This window comes from Salvia hispanica, chromosome 1, assembly GCF_029641045.1.
Source record: "Salvia hispanica isolate PSC_SH4W2 chromosome 1, Shi_PSC_v1, whole genome shotgun sequence".
Lineage (NCBI taxonomy): Eukaryota > Viridiplantae > Streptophyta > Magnoliopsida > Lamiales > Lamiaceae > Salvia > Salvia hispanica.
The window spans coordinates 52894622-52908218 of record NC_142692.1 but is presented as its reverse complement, the minus strand read 5'-3'; the positions used below and the strand labels follow the sequence as shown (position 1 = coordinate 52908218).

The window sequence follows — 13597 nt, the reverse complement described above, 5'->3', positions numbered from 1 at the left end:
CAAGGAAAAGTATTTTAGTGACTCGGGTCTTTTAAGTAAAACCCCGTGATCACTCAACTGTGGCATTGACAATTAAAGATAGAACCATTTTTGGCAATGTGCCCACTGAGTATATCAAATACTCAGCCCTGCATGTTATTTTCAAATGTGCAGGTTAAACGTGGACGAGCAGGCGAAGGTGTTGGGAACGATCCTTAAATAAGTAGATAGGTAGCCCAAGGTAGCATGTCTTCATACGTGCTATTTTGTCTTGGACTCTTCCGCTGCAAATCTAGAATTTTGTGCTAGAAAGCTATGAACTTAGTCTTGATACTCTGAACACGTTTTGACTATGTACCCATATGCCTTTGATACTATTGATTTAAGTGATTTCATCCTTTTTATGTTGTCCCTTGATTATTGAGAATTGTTTAGTCGCGAAATAGCTACGCTCACTAGCACTAGGGAGTTGTGGTCGTGACAGAGTGGTATCAGAGCACCGTTCTTTCGCTCTGGACCCAAGAACCTTCTTTCAAGCCTTAGTCTAGAATGATAGCACTAGGCTAGAACATGACTTAAATGGAAAGTTAAAGGACCCAACACCTCGACTCGTCACGTTCAACCGCAACAATGAGGTAAAGTCGTACCTCTTTCAAAATGTTTCAGTTATAAGAATTTTCAAAAATTATTTCGAATTTCAAGGGAAAATATTGTATCTCTTTCATTTACATAGATACTAAATTTGCTATGCAAAATTTGATTATTTGCATCAGATGCCAACGTGTCATGATGCTGTGCATGCTCAAAATCTTAAAGTGTGAGACCATGACTAATGCATGCAAACATAGAGTGCCTAGGAGGTATGTTACACTAGCACTTTGAACATAGTTGTAAGTGGATAACTGTAACATCACTTTCTTGAGTGATAGGACAAACGAAAATTTTGGTTCAAACTCGAACTTAGATTGATGCTTACAATTTCCTATCGTTTTCCCTGAACGATAAGAACACAGAGAATATAATAGAAGTGGTATACGATTTGAAATCTTCTACAAGAAGATATGCTAAGTGGTGTGTCCCGGCAAAAAAAAAATGATAGATCGTACCTGCGATCTAACGAAATATTCCGATCTCTCATTTGGAGTCACCAGTGGCGACACGTCATAGGAACGCCTCACTATTACACGTCAAGGACACGCGAGAGCTATGAGATTTTGCAAAGAAGATCGTTATGAACTTGCTAAGAAAACTATGAAAGATTTGATCCTCAACTATAATTATTAGTCGTAATAAAGTGATGAATCTCTACTTGGAACTTGGGATTTCCTAGGACGATCTTATAATGTTCCAACTCTCGAAAGATGAACATGGAAGTGCCATCTCCGAAGTTGGAATGGACGATTTTAATCAACAGTAATTACTTGGATTCTGAACCTCCTTAACAGCAGTGCTCGTTGTCTATATCAGACTTTGGATTGACTTTCATCTTTACGAGTAACGCATCCCAATTCTTATTTTCTATGAAAGTTGTGACTCACTTCAAGTTTTCGACTGTAGTCCTTTGACATCGTTCATAAAGAGTAATGCTATGACTTGTAAGCACCAACCTTATACCTCTCATTTCTAAAAGTTGCTTACAATCATGACCTTCAGAATAATCTCACTCTTCGGACATCCTCCGAACCCCCTTGAAAATGATGTCCTCCCACCTATTTAAGACTTTTGATTGACTCACATTTTTGCAAGTAATACGACACTATCATCTATCCCACAATAGTGATGATTAAATTTCAGTTCCCGAAAGCGGATTACTCCTATTTTCTCAAACACCTTTATTGGTTGTTGTCTTCTATGACTTACAATGTATAAGAACAAAAACTCTTAAATTCTTTAACTCAGGTAATAAACCTTCATTGTTAAGTTGCTTACTTGACCTCCAAAAGATTTATGCCGCTCAAACATTTTTTTTATGATGGCATATTATGTGGGGACTTTTGTTCACCTCTCTATTTTGCAACTATGTTTGTGGTGGCATCTTTCTTTGAGGGATGGAACTCTTTCTAGCTCAGTTCCATCACACATATTGTTTCTAGCTCGTAAATTATTCTGTAACACTAAGTTAAGGCTAGTGTATTGCATATCCCTTGATGTATTGGACCTATTTGATCGTTCCAAAAAGTTTCTTTCACCTTGGTTGCCTCTAACCAAACTTGCGAACCCATTGACTTGATTCCACAATATCATATTATGATGTCGTTGAACCATGATTAACATTGATTCGTGGCAATTGCCTATATTTCCAAACTCTCCCATGACTGATAAACTCAGGCCTTGACATGTTGAAACCATCATCCTTAATGTTCAGATCTTTTCAATTTGAGCCGACAACTGAAATATCCTATATGGTAGCCCACTATTGAAATTGAGAGTTAATTCAACTTCATCTTATTTTCTTGATCCATCTCATGTTCTTTCAAGCTTCCATCAGAAGTGAGTTCACAATTTCATGTGTTTATCTAAGACCATTCGAACCACGTAGTTCTCTGAATGGACATGATAAGTTCAATTGACCTCAGTGTTTGCCTTCAAAATAAATTGTAGCAACTTGATTAAAGAAATTTTCAACCATGCTTCTTCTATGTAATATCAGATCCTATCCAAGTTAAGACTGATCGATAAATCGTCGAGTTCTTAATACAAGATTCTCATGGAAGGCATAGCCTTAATTCCGTATAGATACACATGACCAACATACATGCAGAAACAATGCTCCAACCAGAAGCATCGGTATAACCAGCAACATGAAAAGTTGACTATTCGCACCTGTGTGCCACCTGTAACGAGCTACTAGGGGTGGAACGTTACGCTATGTACGCAGATAATAGGATACAAAAGGAGAAATGTAAATGAGTCTTATATACGTATAGACCTAATGACTCTTCGTCGCACAAGACTTATTTAACTAAGCAATTCAGTGATTGGCGGGCAAATAACGAAGTGAACTAAGAGAGACACAAGAAATGGAGATCAAGATCATCGTTAGGAAACGAAATCTAGTCAAAATACGAGCACTGTCATAGATTACATTTTAGTGAACGGATGTCTTCGACAAGAGGAAAATCGTCCGAAGTGTGGCGAAATAAAATCAACGAAAGGAAGGAACGATCGAGAAAATGGAAAACAAACTCCAAATGAGAGTAAGAAGCAATAGCTTGCCCCAAAACCACCGCAGAATGGGGTAGACAAACCGATCTCAATAAGAGGGTTGAGTACCGACCTAAGGCCGCTCCCTGTGCTAAGTGATCAAGAAACCACCGTGGAAAGTGCACAGTTAGGACACATAGGTGCCTTAATAGTAGCAGAAGCGCACATTTCTCTAGGGAATGTCGAACAAGAATACTAGGACAGGAGGGAGACATGACTATCAAGGGCAGCGTCAGCAGCTGCAGGCACTTCAAACTGAGCCGAGAAGAAAGGCAGTCCCAGCCCCACCCCAGCGGCAGCTACGCCAAAGGTTTCCCACTCAGGCTATAATTACTGCACCGAGGCAGAAGCAGCCTAAGATTGAGTAGGGAACCAAGAGCAATTTAGCAAGTATGGGAACTCTCCCCGACATACCTATTGCCATTCTTTCATGTCAGCACCTTGCGTGGATACTTTAGAACTGCTTACTGATGAAATCGACATAAGATGAAGGTGTCCTCACCCATAGGAGGCCTTATAGATATCTCACGAACTTGCTCGAACGTAGAATTCACTATGGGAAACCTTAAGTTAGTGGCTCACAATTTGCATGTGATGTTGATGTGGAGCGTCGACATCATATTGGGAATGGATTGGCTAGCCGAAAACTACGCTACCATTCTTTGTAAGGAAAGGCAGATCTCGCTGCAATACCCAGGAAAGGAACCCACAATCTTCCACGGAATCTCCATGAGGCGACGGAAGTCCATAATTTCTGCACTACAAGCAACCACTATGATAAGAAAAGGATACCCTGCATACCTCGTTTACCTGAATGGAGAAGAGAAAGAGGACCGTAAGATTGAAGATGTAGCAGTGGTACGAGAATTTTCAGATGTCTTTCCTGACGCACTACCAGGATTGCCGCCAGACAGGCAATTAGAATTTACAATTGATCTCAAACCAGGATCGGCCCCAGTATCGGAGGCACCATACAAAATGGCGCCTAAAGAGTTAGAAGAACTCAAGATACAGTTACAGGAACTACTCGACCTGGGCTTCATCCGACCCAGTGTGTCACCATGGGGCGCACCAGTGCTCTTCGTAAAGAAGAAGGACGGAACACTGAGAATGTGTATCGACTACCGAGAGTTGAACAAGTTGACGCTCAAGAACAAGTATCCTCTACCGAGGATTTGATGACCTTTTTGACCAACTTCGAGGGGCTGGTATATTCTCAAAAATGGACTTGAGATCAGGCTATCACCAACTGAAGGTCCGACCAGATGATGTACCCAAGACGGCGTACCGCACCAGATATGGTCATTACGAGTTCACTGTAATGCCTTTTGGGCTCACAAATGCCCCGGCAGTGTTCATGGACTAAATGAACCGCGTGTTCCACCCATACTTGGACAAGTTCGTCCTAGTCTTTATAGATGATGTACTTATCTATTCGAAGAACGAGAAGGAACACGAGGAACATCTGAGAACCACCTTAGAGACGTTGAGAGCCGAGAAGCTCTATGCTAAGTTTAGCAAATGTGAGTTCTGGCTCAACGAGGTGAACTTCCTAGGACACATAGTAATGGCAGAAGGGATCCGAGTGGACCCTGCAAAAGTGGAAGCAGTACAACGTTGGCAGTCACCAACAACACCTAGTGAGATTCGCAGTTTCTTAGGTTTGGCTGGATATTATCGGAGGTTCATTGAAGGATTTTCTAGAATAGCCAGACCATTAACCCAACAGCTCAAGAAAGGGGCTAAGGTCAATTGGACGCCGGAGTGCGAAGCGAGCTTCCAACTATTAAAAGAAAAGTTGACCACCGCACCAGTCCTAGCCGTGCCAGCACCAGGAGCAGGCTATGTGGTGTACACCGATGCATCAAAGATCGGACTCGGATGCGTATTGATGCAGGATGGCAAGGTGATTGCTTACGCGTCACGCCAACTCAGGCCGCACGAGTTAAACTACCCCACTCATGATCTGGAACTAGCGGCAGTGGTACATGCCTTGAAGATTTGGAGACATCACCTCTACGGGGTTCGATGTGAGATCTTCACGGACCACAAGAGCCTTAAGTAATTTTTCGAGCAGAAGGATTTAAATATGCGACAACGCAGATGGCTCGAATTAGTCAAGGATTATGACTGTGGTATAAATTACCACCCAGGCAAGGCGAATGTAGTGGCAGATGCCTCGAGCAGGAAAACTACACCCCAAGTGGCCACCTTCCTTACACAAAATGAGGAACTTATACGGGGATTCGCTAAGATGCGATTGGAGGTAGTGAGAGCACCAGAGACGGTGGAAAGTAGGATCGCCACTCTAGTGATTGAACCAGACTTAAGGGCCAGAATTGTTGAAGCTCGAAGGAGTGATGAAGCATTAGAGAAAATTCGACTTAAGGTGAGGACGGGAAAAGAGGTGAGTTACCGCGAAGAAGCGGATAACGCCCTCACGTTTGAAGGGAGATTATGTGTGCCCAATGACGAGACTCTCAGGAATGAGATCATGAGCGAAGCTCACGAAACACCCTATACTGCCCACCCAGGAGGTACGAAAATGTATCAAGATATGAAGAAACAGTTTTGGTGGGATGGCATGAAGAGGAGCATAGCGTCGTTTGTAGAAAGGTGCTTAGCATGCCAACAAGTGAAGGCTCTACATCAACGACCCTATGGGAATTTGCAACCCCTAGAAATTCCCGAGTGGAAATGGGAGCACATTGCGATGGACTTCGTGACAGGATTGCCAAAGTCACAACGAGGGAATACTGCTATTTGGGTGATTATAGATCGCCTCACCAAGAGCGCTCACTTCGTACCAGTTCGTATCACTTACGGATCGGACAAATTAGCTCAGATCTATGTGCAAGAGATCATACGCTTACATGGAATACCGGTAACAATCACATCAGACCGTGATCCAAAATTTACTTCCAGATTTTGGATAAGCCTGCAGCAAGAGCTGGGCACTAGATTGAATTTCAGTACTGCATTCCATCCGCAGACTGATGGGCAGTCTGAGAGAACAATCCAGACCTTGGAAGATATGCTGAGAGCCGTGGTGCTCGATCGAGGAGGAAATTGGGAGCCAGTACTGCCACTTATAGAGTTTGCTTACAACAACAGTTATCAGGCAACTATAAACATGGCCCCATATGAAGCACTGTATGGGAGGAAATGTAGATCACCACTTTACTGGGATGAAGTCGGTGAGAGAAAGACGCTTGGACCAAATTCTGTAGAGGAAATGATAGAGATCGTCCGCCAGATCCGTGAGAGAATCAAGGAAGCTCAAGATAGGCAGAAGTCTTACGCGGATGCTCGCCGAACCGACCTGCAGTTCAAGGTGGGAGACAAAGTTTTTCTAAAAGTATCTCCGTCTAAAGGGATTTCGAGGTTTGGTGTCACGGGCAAGCTAAGACCACGTTTCATCGGACCCTACGAGATTCTAGAAAAAGTCAGCCCTGTGGCGTACAGATTGGCACTTCCACCGAGTTTCGGAAATGTGCATAATGTTTTTCATGTGTCACAATTGAGGAAATATGTGTTCGACCCAAAACACATAGTCCACCAGGAGGAAATGGTTTTGGAGCCGGACTTAAGCTATGAAGAGAAACCAGAGGCAATCTTGGATAGGAAGGTCAAGGAATTGAGGAACAAATCCATTGTAACGGTGAAAGTTCTATGGAAGCACCACGGTCACGAGGAAGCTACGTGGGAGCTGGAAGACAAGAGGAAGGAAAAGTACCCAGAACTGTTTGAGTAACATAAGCAAAATTTCGGGGCGAAATTTTCGTTAAGGAGGGTAGAATGTAATACCCGCACCATTAGCTTGCTTTCGATATATTAATGTGGAACTAGAAATGTAATGTCCTCTCTTTTCGTGAAGTTTTAGTGGATCTCGAGCCTTTAATGAAACTTAATCTTTTTAGTTGCGAAGTAAAAACTAAAGAAGTAAGTGAGCAAGTTAAAACAGACTAAAGACACACTTCGGAAAAATAAAATGTTTCGAATGGTTTACATAGGCAACAAAATGAACAACTAATGGAATAGGTTACATGGATCAAAGTCCTTAAAGAAAGAAAACAAGGAAAGGAAAATATAAATTGTGGAGTGCATTTCGGGCCTTTTCTCCAGGCCCAATTTAGGGCCCGTTTCGGGCAGCCCGTCGGCCCAGACATCAAATCCAGGCCCGCTCGAAGTGCAGCTAGGTGGGAGCTAAGATTCCTCTCTCACCTGCAAGATAAAAACAAGTTTTAATGGCCATGGGACAAGAGTAATTAATGGAATACTTATAGAGGGGAAGAAACAACCTTTCTTTTCCTATGAAGACCAAGGACTTACCCAAAAAGGGGGCAAGTCCAGCCTGCAAAGCCCTTCACTAATGCAGCACCTGTTATACCTAGCCACAATCAAACAATGGGATTTATTCACCAAGTACCAAGTACCCAAACTAGCCAACAAACTACATTAAGACAAAGGGGCTGCATGATTAGAAAAAGAGAGATATGTTGTGATATGAAGACAAGAGAGATCAGCCCCATTTAATTCCCCATAGTACACCGAAGCTCAGCCTATAAAATCCCCTCCACACCACATATCAACTCCCTTTCACACACACGTCAAAATTTCAGCAAGAACAGAGAGTTAGAGGGTGGAGCAAGTAGTGAACAGCAGCAAAGACAGCCCACTCCTTCGCTATTTCAAGAGGTAATACACCTCCACCTTTCTCCCAAATAACATATCCTATCATCATGTAGAAATCAGCCCCAAGCATGTTAAAGCACATATCTACAACCCCTCGGCGGTTAACTAACAAAAGATTTAGGATAAGCATAGAACAATAACACTTTCACTCAACTCCTCTAAGAAAAATCAAATCTGTCAGCAGGTTCAAAGAAGCCCCAATACTCAATCTATAGATAGACTTAGCTCTTTTAAACTAAATAACTAGCACTAGGAAAGAATGGATTAAAGAACTTAGCTTTAGGAGTGTTGACGGGAGCAGGGGCAAGGGCTGTCTGGCCGAGCAACGAACAGCATCGGTCGACCGCGAAAGGGGTCACTCCGAGCGCGAATTCGCCGGAGAAGACGAGAGAAGGACGAGGCGTTTGCAAGCCGCAGCTGAGAGAGAAAGAAGGAGGCGATGCCTCCTCTCTGCTGCTGGGTTCGCCGAGGATGAGAGCGCTCGACGGCGGCAGCAGACGAGAACCTCCGGTGGAGTGAGTAAGACAGAGGGACGGAAGGGGGAAGAGAGGGACGCCGCCGGAGGCGGCGGCGAAAGGCGGCGTGAACAGAGGCGCCGCCGGATTCTCTTCCAAGCTAGGGTTTTTGCAATTTGGGAATGTTAAGAAGAGAGAAATCGATAGAAATGAGAAGAGAGAAAATTGGGCCTCTTTTGATTTTAATTGTTTTGTCTTTGGGCCTTTCTTTTATTTATTTGCACCTTGGGCCAAAGAATTCATTTGAGGGAGTTTTAAGTTGGGCCTCTCCATTAAAAGTAAATATGGGCTTAAGAAATGTTAGAAACGGGCTGTCTTTTATTTGAACTTAATTATGGAGTTGGGCCACCAACTAAATTAAAGTATGGGCTAGGAAATTAATTAAATCATGGACTCTCCTATGTTATGGATTAAATAATAGTCCGCTAATTAATTCCACGAAGATAAGTCTAATTTTTCCGGAAAGTAGCAAGAGTGCTCAAATGATTAATTTTAAGAAATTACGATACGCTAACGATGAATAGACCTCGAGCCAAATTTTTAGTACTTAAATGAATGGCTTAGGAGGTAACACCCTCAAGTTAAGCGAATAATTTTTCCCAATTTAATTAAATCTACTGATTTAATTAATATTCATGAATTCTAGAACTCTTCTAGAAAATTTAGAGGAAGAATAAAATGATCACGCACTTAGGATGCATTCATGTTTAAGCTTAACGGATATCTCAAAATCTAATTAAGTATCATTTTATTTCCTAAAGGGACGTCTTCGAACGTCATCTAAGACCAAGTTAAGAAAATTTCGGAAGGAGCTTTAGCTTTTGAGGTGGGCATTCTTTCAAAACGTGATTTCAGTATGAAAATGTGAATCTTTGCTCAAGTATATTGTCATGCCATGTTTTGTTTTATGATTACATATCTGCTTGGCTATGCCAATTTAGTTAAATCGAATTCGGGTCCCAGTAGGGCCGCACACCCTACTCGGACTAGTGTACACATGAGGGGACCGTGAGCTAACAAAGGAGTTGGCCGGTCCAGTGACCGTCGTGGAATGTGGCCACATTCCCGGTTCACATCAGTTTCAGATATGGTATATCTATGTTATGTGATTGCGCAATCAAATCTTTACTCAAGGAAAAGTATTTTAGTGACTCGGGTCTTTTAAGTAAAACCCCATGATCACTCAACTGTGGCATTGACAATTAAAGATAGAACCATTTTTGGCAATGTGCCCACTGAGTATATCAAATACTCAGCCCTGCATGTTATTTTCAAATGTGCAGGTTAAACGTGGACGAGCAGGCGAAGGTGTTGGGAACGATCCTTAAATAAGTAGATAGGTAGCCCAAGGTAGCATGTCTTCATACGTGCTATTTTGTCTTGGACTCTTCCGCTGCAAATCTAGAATTTTGTGCTAGAAAGCTATGAACTTAGTCTTGATACTCTGAACACGTTTTGACTATGTACCCATATGCCTTTGATACTATTGATTTAAGTTATTTCATCCTTTTTATGTTGTCCCTTGATTATTGAGAATTGTTTAGTCGCGAAATAGCTACGCTAACTAGCACTAGGGAGTTGTGGTCGTGACACTCGCTTTTCTTTTTCGTCTGTCCCAATCAAGATGACTTTTTTTCTTATTTAGGAAATATTTAAAATACTTAATTATCTTTTCCCTTTCTTACTTTATTCATCTATCATACTTTTAAACACCAAACAACATTTTCTCTCTCTTACTTTTTGCATCTCTCATACTTTTAAACATCAACAACCTTTTATCTCTCTTACTTTATTCATCGCTCCTATTTTTAAACACCCAACAACTTTCTCTCTCCCTTTTTAAACACTTTAAAATTAGCATAGATAAAATCTCGTGTCGTCCCAAGAAGGGGTCATCTTCCTTGGGACGGAGAGAGTATTATATTATTCATTAACTTCAAGCTTTACTAAGACTATCACTAAATTCGTCTAGAGTTCTACTCGGATTACCGTCCCAAGAAGGAGTCATCTTCCTTGGAATAGAGGGAGTATTATTCTTTAACTTCAAGCTTTACTAAGGCGATCACTAAATTTGTCTAGAGTTCTGCTCGCATTACCTAAATCTTGACATGCATTTACCATAATTGATGCATTTGTATCTGTTATGTTGGAGATCGGTGGTGCACCCGAACATCACATTAGTATGATATTGTTCGTTTTGGGCAAAGTCCTCACAGTTTTGCTCTTGGGGTACTCTCTAAAATGCCTCATACTAATGGAATTGGGAGTAACTCATATATATGCTTGCTACTCTTGTTCACTCTCTAATATAGGATATTGTTTGCCCCCACATGTTAGTTATACCAAAATATCATAGGATTAATGCCCTCAGATTTAATAGCAAGTCTTCTGAGATATACCAACAAGAAAGGCAATAAAACCAAATTTGTATCACTACAACTTCTAATTAATAATGAACTAAATAATCCGTATGCTCCAAAGTTATTTGATCATGTCGTTCCATCAAGTTGATACATCCATAACTAAATTTGGATATTCAAATTTTTTTACTGCGACAATGTTTTTGTCAACCTTTTCTTAGGTTTCTTGTTATTAATCAACTCAACGTCAATTTTGCTGGATTTATATGCTCTTGCCGTAGAGCAGTGGCGGATGGAATTCAAAACAAGGTGGGACGGTGGCATCCCCAATTTTTTTTTTTACTACTATTATTATATGTATAATTTTAATAGTAATGTATTTAATAAAAATTTCCAAAAGATAGCTATGAATGTTGAAGGAAAGGAAGAAAGTGTACTCAAACTTGCAACTTTTTATCCTTCCATTTTTTCAAGCATTGATTTGAGGCCTTTGATTGTCAACTTGATATATTCATGGAGGATATGAGAAGAGATAATGACTTATAATTTGCAAGATTTTAGTTCTCTTTCAATGACGCCTGTTGAAACAAAGAGGGATGTGGCTTATCCCTTTGTCCTTTTGCTTATCAAGTTGATTTTGATTCTTCGGGTTGCTATTGCAAGTGTAGAGAGAGTATTTTCTGGAATGACGTTTGTGAAGAATAAGTAGCGAAATACAATTGGTGATCAACCTTTGAATGATTGTTTGGCGACTTTCATTGAGAAAGAAATGTTTCTACAAGTCTATGATGATGATATAGCCCATCGCTTTGAGGAAATGAAGACTCGCAGAAAAATAAATTAGATATTATGTATAGTTTTTGGTTTATTTTATTTTAAAATACACGAGTTCAAAATTGAATAATATTTCAAATATTATTTTACCGATATTTTCTATTTTTTTAGTGTTATGTAATTATTTATCATACGACTCGTACCCCCAAATGACAAATCTTGGATCCGCCACTGCCGTAGAGTATACATACCTTGAAACTTTTTTTTTTTTTTTTTTGATAAAAGTAGGATCAAACCAAAAGATGGTGAGCAAGAGTTCAACATCAATACCCCAACAAAAAAACAAACCTACCAAGGCCAGCGAAAAAACTAAGCACCAACAAAAAAACCAAAAGCAAAAACAATCAAACGGCCAAAGCTCACACCACAACTCACACCAAAAGCAAAAGCCATCAAGCAACCAAGCAAGCAAGGCCAACAAAGCATTACATCAAACCGAGGGAAAGACGAACCTCATTAGTGGTCTTTGATTGCAACCTTAGTCTTATGCTTGATGTCAGTCCATCTTCTAACCCGGCTCAGCTTCTCATAAATTTGTTCCGGTAAAAAAAGAAACTCTGGACACCATCCCTTGGCCCATGAACCTAGCCTCCACAGCAAGAGTCTCTTCTCAGTTTCCTAACTTGAGACAATCTTCTCGAAAACAATTTTGTTCCTCAGTCACCAAATGGACCTTGCTGTCACATAGAAGAGGGAGCACCACAACTTTTTATCAAACTTGATGAAAGGAGCGTCCATCCAGCTGAGGAAGCACGAGACCGGGCTATGGGAAAATAAAGAGATAAATTCCAACAGCCGCAGCAGAAAATATCACAACCTACTAAAATACCTGCATCCGAAAATGACATGATCAACCGTCTCTGGCTCTTCTTTGCAAAAGACACACAAATTATCTTCAATCCCATGGAGCCCAAATCTGAATAATCTCTCCTTCGTGTTGAGCCGTCCTTGGAGAATAAACCACACTAGGAGTTGTACACATCTTGAACATATAAATTTATAAATGTCATATACATCTAAAACGAAAATATTTTCCATTAATAACAGAGTACATGCATCGATTAGTTTAGTAATATTAGCAGATTTAGCAAATGCTCCATAAAAGCATGACAAAAAAGACTTTTTGATAAGTTAAAATCCATTGAAAACCTGAACAATTAATTTATATTACAAAAAACTTAGTACTTTTCAGAGAAAAAAAAATTGATATGCAATTACTTGCGTTGGAAAATTTTAAAAATAACAACATTTTAGGAAGCAAAAGAAACCGTTTCTAAATGAAAGACAAATTAACTTAATCTTTTGCATTTTTAGGACGCTTCCACTTGTGTCCTCTAATTTTAGTTGGAACACTAACAATAAGGACAATTTTTTTTATAGTTTGTGTAATGTCTGATGTTGGACATTACTAGTGTCCCTCCCGTGCGATGCACGGATCAATTTAATTTCATTATAATAATTTTATAATTTGAACTAATTACTTAAAATTGCATAAAAGTTAAAAATAATAAATATGTAAAAACAATTTAAATATATAATCCAAAACATAAAATTAAACAACTTTAAAAATCAACCAAGCCTATACACATATTTAAGTATATAAAGTTGCATTATTTGTAAAATTAATCAAAGCTTCTAATAACCACTTTCTTATCTCTAACACAATAACAATCACAGTTCTATATTAGTATTAATGGACAACTTAAACACTCGGATAAAAATAAAAAAATTAATACTACACAACAATAATCATTAATATTAATATGAAAGAATCACAAGTACCATCAACCATATAAATAGAAATTTAAATTTTCATACAGTCACACATCCTCTCTAATGTTTAGATAAAAAAAATATATTGTTTCAATAATTGTGCATGAAAATTATATCCAAGACCAAGCCAAAACTTATAACCCTAAGCACAAACATAAAATTAAACAACTTTAAAAATCTACCAAACCTATACACATATTTAAGTACATGAAGTTGCATTATTTGTAAAATTAATCA

At 39.7% G+C, this 13597-nt stretch overlaps 2 long non-coding RNA genes across 2 annotated transcripts; both read right to left on the bottom strand.

The window, feature by feature from the left end:
- Window positions 1-7138: 7138 nt before the first annotated feature.
- Window positions 7139-8532, bottom strand: LOC125218833 (uncharacterized). Its single transcript, XR_007176034.2, has 2 exons — window positions 7485-8532; window positions 7139-7407 (listed from the first exon to the last, which is right to left on the bottom strand). It is a non-coding gene; the product is annotated as an uncharacterized LOC125218833 (long non-coding RNA).
- Window positions 8533-11779: 3247 nt separating this feature from the next.
- LOC125220390 (uncharacterized) lies at window positions 11780-12650 on the bottom strand. Its single transcript, XR_016135153.1, has 2 exons — window positions 12417-12650; window positions 11780-12350 (listed from the first exon to the last, which is right to left on the bottom strand). It is a non-coding gene; the product is annotated as an uncharacterized LOC125220390 (long non-coding RNA).
- Window positions 12651-13597: the final 947 nt, after the last annotated feature.